Raw genomic sequence first — 13658 nt, forward strand, 5'->3', positions numbered from 1 at the left:
ATTACACAGGCGTCCCCTGCAGGAGTGGCGGAATAGAAAGTCTCTCTCTCTCTCTCTCTCTCTCTCTCTCTCTCTCTCTCTCTCTCTCTCTCTCTCTCTCTCTCTCTCCGTATTGGGAGATGGAGTACAAAGGCACCAGCTTTAAAAGAGCTGAACTGTTCGGGTTTTCCCCAGTCATGTGGTGCATGTAGTAAAAAAAAATAAGAAAAGAGGAGGAAAATAATATTTCATGCCAAGACTCCGATGATAACTTTCATTTACGTAGAGCCACCAGAACCGTGAGAGGCCAGACCACAGGAATTTATGAATCGAATGTTGAAGTTTTAGATTCTTGCCTTACCTTACACGTATCTCTCATGTGTCAGTCCAACCTTACTGGTTGTTCTGAGACTTTCCTCCACAGCTGGGCAGGAGACTTAAGCTACTGGTGCTGTTCGTTCAAACTCTTTTGACAGTCACCCTCAGGTACTCACTCACTACTCCCCCCTCAGGGAGCTTCAGGGCTGACTCACCCACGGTGGAAACTGACAAGGAAAGAGGATGTCGTTGTTGAATTACCTCACACTATGTAGTCGTACAACCGAACACGATGTATCCCAGGGAATAATGTCGACCTTTGCTGTACGTCCCCCTCCCCAGACCAGCTGTTCAATGGAACCCGATTTATGGAGACAGTACTCTGGACCATGTCTTCGCAGATTGTGTAGACTTTAATGAGGAATGTGTGTGTGTGTGTGTGTGTGTGTGTGTGTGTGTGTGTGTGTGTGTGTGTGCGCGCGTGCATACATTGCGTATGTATACGTAACTCCCACACTGTTACCTTTGTCTAGGATTTAAAAAGGTTGGGAATAGCAGGAGTGGGAACGAGCCTGTCATATACATCCCATTAGTGAATCAGAACCTCCATGATGAACAAGACACCTCCCCCCCCCCATTTTGCGAGCCTTAGAACGTGTCCGCCAAACCCACCCCCCCTCCCCCCACCCTGGGTATGGTGACATGATCTTTAACCTTACCTCGTAAAGGTTAGGTCAAAGGACGGGTCAAGAGTGTGACAAAGTTCGTCCAGGGACGCGTCCAGCTGAGAGAGAGAGAGAGAGAGAGAGAGAGAGAGAGAGAGAGAGAGAGAGAGAGAGAGAGAGAGAACACAGACTGCATGCCGCACGGTGGGGAATCCTCTGTGTTTCAGAGGAGCAGGTGGGCCCTAAGGGTTGGGGCCCAGTGTGAAGCCTGTAAAACATGCACGTCAGCCAGGCAGGCAGACAGACACCAGCCAGCCAGCGCGGGCGGGCGGGCGGGCAGGCACAACGTTCCAGCGCGCCCAGGCAGAGCCATGCACCGTCTGTAGAAGGAGGTTTACAAGTGCCATACGTGATTGAGGGCTTCTACCACTCACAGCAAGACAAACCAGGAGAAAGGAAGGATATATGAACTCAAATGGTCACACCAGAGACCCTACCCCCGCAGGATAAGCCAGAATAGATTGATTTCGTGAGGAAATGCTCATAATAAAGCTTGGAAAGGCTCACATTGATGACCTAAAGTATCATCGGTCCCAGATGATTAAAAAAGTGCCTCATGACACGCAACTTGAAAAATGTGGCATTTTTGTTCGGGACGCTTGCGGTGGGTGACCCTAGAAAGATAAACGCTCACGATGCCCTTATTGTTTTGTTTTTTAAACAGATTTTCCCCACACATTGCCAGCGGATGAGGACCCCCATCCGTAGGCGAAGGACCCCCCCGGGCTGGGCACTGCCTGTCGGGACGCTGCTGTTTCTATAAAGACGTGCCACACTGCATTGTCAGGCGTGGCACGTGCGCTGGCAATATGACTGCCACTGTGTTAGGTGGACGCTGAGGAAGAGTGGCGCTCTACACAGCCCTGCTGTTATATAGAGGAGGAAGCATGGTGAACGGAGGTGAATGATATGGAATTCATCTTAATCCATCCACATCCGTCTATCCATTCGAACTCTGCCCTCGTGGTTGATCGAAAGCTTTCGAAATCCATCCACATCCATCTATCCATTGAACTCTCTATCCGTATATGCAGTGGTTGATCGAAAGCTTTTTTTTACTCTGTTTATTCCACCCGCGCGCGAGCGCACACACCCATAACAACCCAGTCTGCTTGCGTGACATAGCCTTACATGCTCACACTACCTCTCCTCTCAATGCTCACCTTTACTCTCTCTCTCTCTCTCTCTCTCTCTCTCTCTCTCTATATATATATATATATATATATATATATATATATATATATATATATATATATATATATATATATTGAAACCAACGAGATAGCTTCTCCATGCCCTGGACTACTTACCGTGATGTCGCGCGGGCGAAATGTGCGAAGGGATCGTATTGCCACAAGTCTCCCGGTGATTTGTGTCGTGTATTTCAACGACTGGTTTATACAGTACTGTGCTGATGGGAGACACAGACGTGAGTGCGTACACAAGGAGAATGTACAAGTACATATACACAAGCGAGGTAAATCTTAGTGCTGGAACAAGGGTTGTATTGGCGGAGTCGAGCTACCGACCCCGTGTGATAGCCATAGGAGGAAATGTATAAAGGGATGTTGAATGTCCCGGAAATGGGATGCTGGAACTTAACCACCTCGAGGGCCCTTGACAAAGATGACATGACCTTTAGGACACGGCGGTACGACCCGACTCGAGTACGACGGTGTGGCCTTTGACCTGACCTGTATTTAAGGGCAGTTATGCCTCCTATTGGTTCAGGGGTCGTACCCTCTTTCTCAGTGGGGTCGGATCCTTTCTCTAAAGGGTCTTGCCGTCGTGTTCAAAAGGGGGGGGGGGGTCGTACTAGTGAAAAGGGGGAATGGGGGGTCGTACTATCATGTCGTACCGTCTCCCTCAAGAGTCGTATAGTCTCCATCACAGAAAGGGGTCGGTCGTACCGTCTTGCTCAATAGGGTCGTAGTCAACAGGGTCGTGCCGTCTTGCTCAAGGGGATTAAGTCGTCTTCCCCCCTCCTCCCGAACTTGCTCCCGGGGTCCAGGGTTGCTGACGTGTGTGTGTGTTGTGTGTGTGTGTGTGTGTGTGTCGGCGGTGGCGGCCATAATGGTTATGTATGCGTGTGTTCCCTCCCCGGTAATCGTCCCTCGAGGCTCGTGTTCGGCACATCGGCGTTGCTTAGCACGCACTTCAAGCCCTTGTCGCCCCTAAACCTTGATACCCCTTCTCCCCCCCTCTCCCCCCTCCCATTGTTGGGCGCAGAACGACAGAGACACTCGTTGAATTATTATTATTATTATTATTATTATTATTATTATTATTATTATTATTATTGTTGTTGTTGTTTCTTGATTGGTTGTAGGAAGAGTGTGTAGTGAGGTTAGGTCACTTGGGTCAGTTTTCGTCACGGTAGCTTGGGTTTGGGGGGGGGAGGGAGTGGGTGTTGTTCACTCGTGACATCAGACTGACGTCATCCATATTACGTCACGGGCTGGGATTGTGACGTCACCCATGTCACTAGTGATGCCGGCATTTAAAAATCAGCTGGTATTTAAATGCCACAGCTTATATGACTTTTTTTTCTCTCTAGTCTTCAGATACTTAGGTTTGTAGAGCCATTGTAATGATGCCATTAAGCAGTCTGCTTCGAAAGTTTGGTGCTGGTTGTATTTAAATGAATTACGAAATTGGAGCGTTGTTTTATGTTTTCCGGATGTATAAAGGACGGAATGAGAGATGTATAATTCTTGTATTATACAGCCGTTGCATAACGCAGTTGCAAGATTGCTTTTTTGTCGATTGTGTCTTTTGTTATCGACAAGTTTCTTGAAATATCAAGGAGACATTGTAGTTTTTTCTTTGCTTGTCATAACGGAGGGTGAGGGCAGGATTTAGATTTGTGCTTGTTTACCCCCGTTGATCGCGACGGTACGACTTTTCACCATGATACGACCCTTGCACACGACCGTACGACCTTTGAATCCGACGGGGGTGGTCTTTGGTTGGGGAAAGGTCTTTGGTGTTTGACCTGACCCATAACGTTAAGTCAGGTCAGAGGCCAGGACCATCGTACCTAAAAGGGGTAGTACCCACTTAAGAGTCGTACCGTTGTATTTAAGGGTCGTACCCTCTTACTTAAGGGTCGAACCATTGTACCTAAGGGTCGTACCGTCGTAATTAAGGGTTTACCCTAGTACTTACAGAGTTCCACTTAAGGGTATATTATACCAACATTCATGGTGGGTTGTAAACACACTTAAGTCCCAGGGCATACATGGGCTCCTGCGTCACCCACATGTTAATGTCCAGACCCAGTGAACACTCTGTAGTTGCCCCATACTTGCCTCCCAATCATGTGTGCCACACCTGTATGATGACAGGTGTGATTCGTGCACTTGTTACCAGAATCCATACCGATCTTCGTAATGTAACCGTCATACGTACTACTGTATCCTGTAATGTATGCACCGTGTGTTGGATGTAACCTAATCCCTCCCACTGAACCACATGTGTATCACTTGACAGGTCAACTTGGCCCCGTACATTATACACCCAAAATGTGATTTGTTCCCCATCTTAGTGTTTGTGATATTGCCAAGGTTTAATATCTTGTACCTAAACTTAACCCTCTAGTACTGTGTATGTGATGTCTTGCTGTGTATTATAGAAAGGAGTATTAATGTTGTTTCATCCTTTTAAGACAATAGAGTGACCCAGTGGATCTGTCTGTCTCCCCTGTGTTGATAAATTTGTACCCACCCTACGCTCTATACTTGCCTCCACCTACCCCCTAACCATGTACCCTTCACCCATGCTTGTTTTTAAATGCAGCATTGTCGGTGTATCTGTAGACAGATGAGGATTTTAAAGCTAGTATTGATATTAGGTGGTTAATAGATAACATACGTGTGTGGTGGATTGTGGGTTTGGAAAGGCTTTGTGGAGGACGTGGGGGTACCAAACCAAACTGTATTTCTCAAAACATCTTTTACTTGAGCAAAGAAGTTATACCAGTGCACACCAGGTAATGGATTGTGTAGTGTGTGTGTGTATGTGTGTGTGTGTGTGTGTGTGTGTGTGTGTGTGTAATGGTTTTGCTGAAGTGTGTAGAGGGTGTGTGATGGGAAGATGGGGAGGAAGGTAAATTAGAGTCGCCGATAGACTGGAAATGCTCTCTTTACGGCGCAGCTTCCTTAGAGAGAGAGAGAGAGAGAGAGAGAGAGAGAGAGAGAGAGAGAGAGAGAGAGAGTCGTCATCACCCCAGGGGCTCTGTGAACTGTGCCATGCCACGCTAAAGTTTGTTTTGGCTATCTGCTGGGTGAGGAGTGTGCGTTGGGGAGGGCAAGGAGGTTTTGGCTTTCGGGTTGTGAAGGTTTAGTTTGTGTGTGTGTGTGTGTGTGTGTGTGCAAAAGATGATGGACGATGGTCTTGGGGGAGGAGGGAGGCATGTGTCAGTGGTTGTTTCGGGGGTGGGGTCATGGTTGGTCGTCAGGAGATGGATGGGGGGGGGGGGAACACGGGGCCCTCAGAGCCGTATGTCAGCACGGGGCCGTAGCTGGCCAACGTTATTGGGGTACAAACTATTTATGGCCTGTCTCTAATGGCGACCAAAGTAATCTATATAATGACCCATCGTGTTCCCTCTCTCTCTCTCTCCTTCACCTGTATTAAAGCCTAAGGGGGAAGAGGGAGGGGTAGAGGGGAAACGTGTGGTGCGTTTGGATGGCGTTCATCACGCCATACCACCCACCCACCCTCCCTGACCCCAGGCCTGGGACACCAAATGCTAGAAATTCGAGTTCGTTATAAATGGTTTTTCTTGGCACGCGGGGTTTATTCTGCGTTGGTCTGCGGAGAACAGGGTGTAGGGGAGGAGGGTTTATGGAAGACCACATGAGACCAGGGTATAGTCTTAAACCACCGTTATCTACAGTAGGGCTGTGGGACTTGACCTTACTTTTCCATCTTGGGTTGGATTTTGGGGTGGTCTTCCACCTACTTACCTACCTACCTACCTACTTACCTACCTACCTACCTACCCTCCCAACAACAGTTCGGTGCGAGTGGGACCCAAGCCCCTGCTGTTGTGTTGTTACCCCTGTGGTCAGCCAGACTGTTCGAGGCGGCGAGGCGAGAAGACGTTAGGCCTACGTCTCCCTGTACCGTTCCCTCGTGTTCCTTCCCCCCACTACCCTCCCCCGTCGGCCATTTTTCACCCGGTCCTTCCGCTCTTCCTCCCCAGGCCTTTTTTTTTTTTTTCTTCTTCTCTTCCAGGAGGCCATTTTTCACTGGTTCCCTTTCCCTCCACAAGGGTACCTTCAGGTACCCACCAGGATTTTATATATACATTTTTTTTTGTACCGGTTCCCCGCTTCCTACCCTAATGTAGGGTTTTGTTTAGTTATCCTATCCGTGTCTGGGGAGTATTTTTTTTTCCTCCCCCTGTCATGTACAGGAGGTCGTTTTCTCCCCCACACAGATCTGTCGCAGGTCGAGTGGTCCCCCTTCCATGCTTTCCTCCCACCCACCCAGTGTATAGCATCTCCCTCACAAGTGTGAGGTTTTCACCCCGTGTGTGGAGTTCTCCTCCTCCTCCTCCTCACCCCACCTCATGTACTCATGTGTGGGGTTATCCTTATCCCCGCCTCATTCTCCCACTCATAGGTTATCTTGGGATCGGAAGCCTCATGTTTTCCCATCCCTCCTCCGTCCCCCCAGAGGCGTGTCCCACGCTCTCTTCCTCCCCAGACCCACCCGCACCCCACCCCAGTCGTGCCCCAGGGTTATGTGTCTCTCTCCTCCTCCCTCAGTACACACTCTCTCTCTCTCTCCTCAGGTTGTCCACGCCAGACACACGCCGAGGGGTCGACCTGACCCCTGTGCTGCAGCAGTTCGTGTCGGCTACTCCCCTCCCCGTTCCCTCTCCTCCCCTCCCCGTTCTCTCCCCGTTCTCTGCACCAGAGGTCGTTTATCTCTCCGCCACAAGAAGGTAGTACTTAAAACCTCCAGAGGGGGCCTGTGGCACTGGTCTTCGTAACTCCGTGTGTCTTTGCAGACGATGGCCTTCTCGTGGCACTCCAGGTGGGGGGGGGCCCGCGCCCCACAGTCCTCCACTAGGCACGAAGGTGCCCCTCAGGACCTCGACATTAACTACTACACGAGGGTCGTCTCCCTCCCCCTTCCCCTTCACACTCGAGTCTCATTTGAGACGTCTCGTCTCGAAATCCACACCCACACACACACACACCCACACCCACACACACACACACACACACACACACACACACACACACACACACACACGCCACTCCTTCAGCTTTCTCTCTACCTCCTGACGGGGGCGCAGAAGGTGGTGCTACCGCCGCAGCCGCCACCCTTCGTACCGCGTGTACCTGAAAGTAGTCTAGACTCCGTGTGGCGCGGGCGGGCTTGTGTGTGTGTGTGTGTGTGTGTGTGTGTGTGTGTGGGGTTACGACATATCTTGCCAGCGGTTGCCACATGGAACATTCCTTGCTCGTCCGGTGCCGGGATGACTGCCCGCCCGTCCGCTCCCCCCCTCCCTCCCACCCACTCTTGCTCCCACGCCCTGGCCCCTCTTTGCCCCCACGACGGCGGCCTGGTGATGGGGAACGCCTCCTACCACCCACCTCCCCCCCACCACCCCCAAGGTTTGCACCACCTGGTGAGATGGGGTGGGGACGGGGGTGGTTCTTGTATGTTGTGGGGTGGTTTCAGGGCGTAAGGGAGGTTAGAGTAGTGGGGCGTTATTGTGGACTTGGGTGAGGGAGGTGAAGAGCGTCACGGAGCGTGGGTAGGTCCGCTGTGACGGGACGTACCTCGTCGTGATCCATGCGCCTGTGCCTGGCTGCTCCGGGTGGATGGGAGGGGAGGGGAAGTCTCAGTTTCTCTCTCTCTCTCTCTCTCTCTCTCTCTCTCTCTCTCTCTCTCTCTCTCTCTCTCTCTGTCGCCGTGGCACCCGGGGGTGGGGGAGGGCAATGGGGCCGTGGGGGGTTGTGTCACTGGACCACCGTTGTCGGCGTCTGTCTCCCGTCTCTTTCCTTCCCTCGTCTCGCGTCGTACCGTCTCCCCCCTCTCTTTCGTCAGGTATTCCCTCCTGAATAATTCCCCCCTTCCGTCTCTTTTACATCCCCTCCTCCTCCCTTCCAGACCCGGCTGCTACCATCTCGATCCTCCTCCTCCTCCTCCCCAACCCCACCTTAAGTCTCCGTCCCCTCCCCTCCCCTCCTCCCCGCTGTATCAGTCCTTCCAGCTGCGCACCGTCTCGCCAATCTCTTGGAAGCAGTCCCCTGATTCTCTCTCTCTCTCTCTCTCTCTCTCTCTCTCTCTCTCTCTCTCTCTCTCTCTCTCTCTCTCTCTCTCTCTCTCTGGAGACCTTTGACTGGGATTTGTGGAGTATGTCTTCATTGATGTATCTGACCGATCCCCCCCCCCCAACCCAGTCCGCTCCCCCTCCCCTCCCTCCCTTGTCCAGAATATTATCACAAGACTTAACCTTTCTGTGTCCAGACCTTGCAAAACCTCCCTCCCTTAACTCTAATTCAAATTCTATTGTGTGTATATACACACATTCGTGTGTGTGTCTGAAATTTATTTCTAAGAATATTTTGATCTGTATTAAGAGCGCTGAATAGCCTTAGAAGCTCCAGCCAGTGCTTGGCTTTTAAGCCTAAATTTTATAATCCAATCCAGTCTAATTCCTAGATTCTTACTCAGGCCTGAGATCTAGAATATAGTTTCATCATTTGTGGCCTGGACGATACTCTTGGTATTTGTAGAAATGTAGATTTTTTTTTCTATCTTGCCTCCTGAACATGATTGTAAGAGAACATTACTCTAGTTCACACATTGATCGACCTGGTTGTTGGGGGCTGCATTTCCAACCCCTTGTCAAATGTTACCCTTAACTAACCGATCTAGCTTTCGTGTTAAAGGCCTGTACTGGTAGTTAATGGTTAGAGTTACTACTAGCTATTGGTAGCCATGAATGATTAAGAATGTAAACAGGTTTTCTCATGATATCGGAAGATTCATGTTAATTGAAATGGCCCAAAATTGATCGGAATTTCAGGTGTTTGAGGTGGAACAGTAAATGTACAGGTAGTGTTTTACATTGTAATATTATTTGTATAGATATTTTTTTAACGAAAATATTGTAAAAGAGGAACATACTGACGACCAGGAATCGGTTCCAGTTCAATACCTCTGCTACAAGCTTAAGACGCCCTTAAACAAGCACGACTCTACGACCCTCATGTACGACAGTAGAGGCCTTGGGTACGATGACCTCTCTCATATGGGTCAGGTCAGAGGTCAGCCCACCACCGTACCGCCGAACTTAAGGGGGTTTCCAAAAAGAAAAAAGCCATCGGGAAATGTTTTGCCCACGAACGTTTCGATCATCAGACTGTATCAGTGGATGCACTGTAGTCCCCTGTGCTGTACCGCAGTGTCTAACTGTAATCACCCGTATTGTCCTCTCGTGCACTGTAATCTCTCGTAATGTTTGTCTATCGCACTGTAATCTCCCGTAATGTTTGTCTATCTCACTGTAATCTCCCGTAAGTCCCCGGTCACCTTTTGATTTGCCTGCGTATCGTAATCTCTCTCCGCATTGTGATCTCCCTCGTCTCGCCCTGAACTGAGCCAGGCTACAGCATTATGTGTGGGCCACGACTCGTCTGCGAGAGAGAGAGAGAGAGAGAGAGAGAGAGAGAGAGAGAGAGAGAGAGAGAGAGAGAGAGAGAGAGAGAGAGAGAGAGACAGCAGCCACCTGTTGCTGCAGCTGAAACAGCTTCGGCCCTGCAGCAGCAGCATGCAGCTGTGGGATCTAATGGTTGGGATGAAAATGTCACATGATGGGGCTCGGCAAGTGGGATTATTTACTGCCGTGTCCCACGCTGACCTGCTTAAGCTTAAGCAGGACAAGGAGCATCTCTCCCACCACTTCAGGTGGAGGTGGGTTACCACTTGAGGTAGTGGGTGCGAGGGGGAGGGAAGGAGGTGGAGGGAGCAATGGGTGGGTAGGTCAACTATTGATGAAGTGGAAGGGGTAATGGGATGAAGTGGAAGGGGTGAGGGGTGTTGTTTTAACTCTTAAGATAGGGGAGTAGGTGTTGTTTGGGGGTCGGTTCGCCACTGAAGGTAGTGGATGGTTTGTGGGGGGGTAGGTTCCCCTCTAGTAAACGTGGAAGGTTATACAGTTCACAGGTGCTGTTTTCTTCTCTAACATACGAAGTTTTCCCACTGTGGAATACACATAGTGGAATGATCCAGCAGCCTGGGGTTAAGGCGCACCGTTGTGCCGTGATGTGGGAAGTAGTGCCATGTAAAGCGTGATGTAGTGGGAACATAATAACAGTGGGAGGTGTACCTATGGGGCATGTTGTAGTGGGAGGTGCTGAAAGAGAAAAGCTCCACCCCAAAAAAAAAAACTTGATGTGGAAGGAATTAGATGGTGGAAGAGCATGGTATGGGAAGGGGAGAGTGTGTAGAGCATATTGGATGGAGGGATATTTTCTAGGAGCATTGTGTGTTGGAGGGAGTTACCTTAGGAACATGTTAAGATGATGAGGGAATGTTGGGGGGGGGGGGTTAGTCAATGGAACATCATGGTGCTGTTGAACACACACACACACACACACACACACACACACACACACACACACACGTACGTCAGTTTGGCTACACCAGCTTGCTAACATTAATCTTTCCTTCCCCCGCAGGTTAGGTTCCAGCTGCGAGTGTGGTGGCTTTGCAGTTGCTGTGGGTAGCATGCCTTGCTCCTGAGCGCCAGGTAAATGAGAATAAATTACGTAACGTTGATTTACGTGTGTGTGCATGTTATCTGGGAGGTGCAGTATGTATGGAAGGTACGGGTCAGTGATAGCCTTGACGTGTGTATGGTGCTGATGTGAATGTATTTTCCTGGATCTAGTGTGATGACATAGTGTATTGTTCTTGAATGCGAGCGGCCCGTTGGAATTTGGCATCGCCCCCAACTTGGTGATTGACTGGGGTGTGTGTGTGTGGGGGGGAGGGATGAAGATATTCAGCAAAGGTAGAACAAGAGGCGTTATACAGGACGGGAAGATGGTTCCTCTGTCATTTGATGGATCTGACACTGTGAAGACGGTAGATCGGCGCTGTAGAACGAACAAACACGCTGATGTAGTACTGTCCACACCATCTCCACCGAGAACCTTTTAAAAGCCGTGGTGTTCCCCATGGCTTCAGCTCCGAATAATGCCATGGGCTACCCTACGCCCTTCCCTTTGGCACAAACGACCTTAGGGTCAGAGTGACACCGAATCCTTTAAAAGAATATCATTTAAAGAGGTCGTTTGTATCGGGGAAAAGGAGGAGGTGCTGTATTTGCTGGCGTGGCGGGGGGGGGGGGGGGGGGGGGGGTTGGCCCTGAGGAAGGATGGGGAGAGTGGAGAACCCTGGCTACATGGATAGTAAAATATGGATAGCGACACTCTTGCCTCCTGTCTCTTTCATGACAGAACAGCTGGGAGGGGGAAACCTGCTGCTGGAGAGAGAGAGAGAGAGAGAGAGAGACCCGCCTCCCATGTAAAGACTCGACAATTTGCCTGGAAGGTAATTGATGTGTTGTACATACGAGCAGTTAGAGTTCGGTGGCGGGTCGCCCGGAATTGAGGGAGGGACTTTGCGAGAACGTAGAATTGCGCCACTAGCGGAAATGATAACCGTCTACTTGTTATTGATTTTCTTTTTTTTTTTTTTTTTTTTTTGTGTGTGTGTGTGTGTATGTGTGGTAGAGACGTCTGCTGCATCTTGAGACGGGAACCTAATGTGGCCCATCTGACCAAGCTAGGGTATATCGCGGTTACTTAGGCCTACGGTAACCGCGCGCCGACTCCCAACAGCCTGGTCGAACAAAGAGGAGCAAGACGGCAGCATTTTCGTTCCCCATTCTCAGGCGTTTGGGTGGGTGGGGTTGGGGTTGTGGGGGTAAAACACCTCCTAAGCCATTATGAGAAAGGTTGGGTCCAGGACAGAGCTTTGAGGAGGAGGAAGGGGGAGGTGTGTGAGGGGAAGCTGACCACTTCCAAACTCCAACGTGAGGTGTACAATGAAGTCTCGCGTTCCCTGGGGTGCTTCCAGTTTAACAGTTTTGCCTTCAGAAGACTGGAACGTGGACAGGGTGGGTGGGTGAGGAGTGGGGAAGGACCTTTTCTGTTTCTCTCATGTGGGAGGGTTTCTCTCCCATACATCAGGGGAACGACAGACGGATAACAGAATGCCTTTGATCCATTATTCACGACGAAAATTGGACTCTTATTTTAACGGAGAACTGTTTTTTGTCACTTCCAGTGGTAACCATGTTCCTTCCAGACTGCCTTCATGGAAGAGGTAAACTCGTAATAGGAGTCCTGGATAGTGGTATACCACAGGCCTACTGCATGAGTAAATATGTCTTGGGAAATGGTGTGGGGGATATATATATATATATATATATATATATATATATATATATATATATATATATATATATATATATATATATGTATGTATGTATGTATATATATGTGTGTTCAAAGCTTGAGAATATCTTTGAACAGGATCGGTCTAGGTGCAAAATGAATTCATTTGATCCTCTAGAAATAGGAAAAGTAAGTATCTCAGAGAGAGAGAGAGAGAGAGAGAGAGAGAGAGAGAGAGAGAGAGAGAGAGAGAGAGAGAGAGATTCAGTTACTGGCCTCTCTCTCTCTCTCTCTCTCTCTCTCTCTCTCTCTCTCTCTCTCTCTCTCTCTCTCTCTCTCTCTCTCTCTCCCATCGGCGCGATGTGTTAAAGGAAAAAAAAAGAAAGAAAGATTTGAAGATGCATTAGGGATAATCCACTCCCAGAGGACTTGAGTGGCTAAGGAGGGAGTGTATTTGCAAATGAAATCATGCAGTTGGGGGCGATGTGGTGAACGATATTAGCGAAGAATGCGGCGAAGGCAAGGCGGTAGTGGCGTGGACAAGGTGGTAGTGGCGTGGGAGAAAGCCTGGTATTAGCAGGTATTCAAGGAACACCATTGGCTGGTCCAGGACTGCCAATCAGGAGAGGATAGTAGTCACACACACACACACACACACACACACACACACACACACACACACACACCCATGTGGTAGGCTGGGACGACACACACAGTCTGGGAGATCACATCTCCTACAGCAAACGCACGCTGGGCCTCCCAGACCCGGGCTGCGGGGGTGGGGGAAGAGGAGGAGGAGGAGGAGGAAGAAGAAGGCCCTCTCCCCCCACCCACACCCACCCCCTCCGTCTCTGGAACCAACTTGGTGGGGGTCGGTCTGTGAAGACGCAGGGGTCGTGTGTCGTAGTTGGCGTGGTGGGAGGGAAGATTTGGATTTAGTGGTGGAGGTGTACTAAGTGGTAGAGAGGAGGGTGTTGGTGTAGGGGCGAGGGAGGGAGTGAGTGTGTGTGTGTGTGTGTGTGTGTTTGGGGGGGGGGGGAAATCAGCCTGGCAACAGTACGGCCGACGTGGGACTGGCTTGTAGGGGGACGCAAGGGTGCGCCATCCCCCCCCCCCCCCTCTCAATCCATGAGGGAAGGGGGCCCAACCTTTGGATGGGAAGGCTGAGGGAGGAGCAACCCCCCCCCCCCCCACTCCCACC

At 50.1% G+C, this 13658-nt stretch overlaps 1 protein-coding gene across 4 annotated transcripts in view; it reads left to right on the plus strand.

The window, feature by feature from the left end:
• Positions 1–13658, plus strand: part of LOC139746508 (protein brain tumor-like) — a 245501-nt gene that overhangs the window by 177786 nt on the left and 54057 nt on the right. For 3 of the 4 annotated variants that reach the window (XM_071657818.1, XM_071657819.1, XM_071657820.1), the window contains one exon: positions 10733–10803. The exons of the other annotated variant lie outside the window; for it this stretch is intronic. The gene's annotated coding sequence lies outside the window, so the exon portion shown is untranslated. The remainder of the gene's footprint in view (positions 1–10732; positions 10804–13658) is intronic. 4 annotated transcript variants of the gene reach the window in all.

The sequence above is a fragment of the Panulirus ornatus genome, chromosome 65 (genome assembly GCF_036320965.1).
Source record: "Panulirus ornatus isolate Po-2019 chromosome 65, ASM3632096v1, whole genome shotgun sequence".
NCBI classification, from domain to species: Eukaryota; Metazoa; Arthropoda; class Malacostraca; order Decapoda; family Palinuridae; genus Panulirus; species Panulirus ornatus.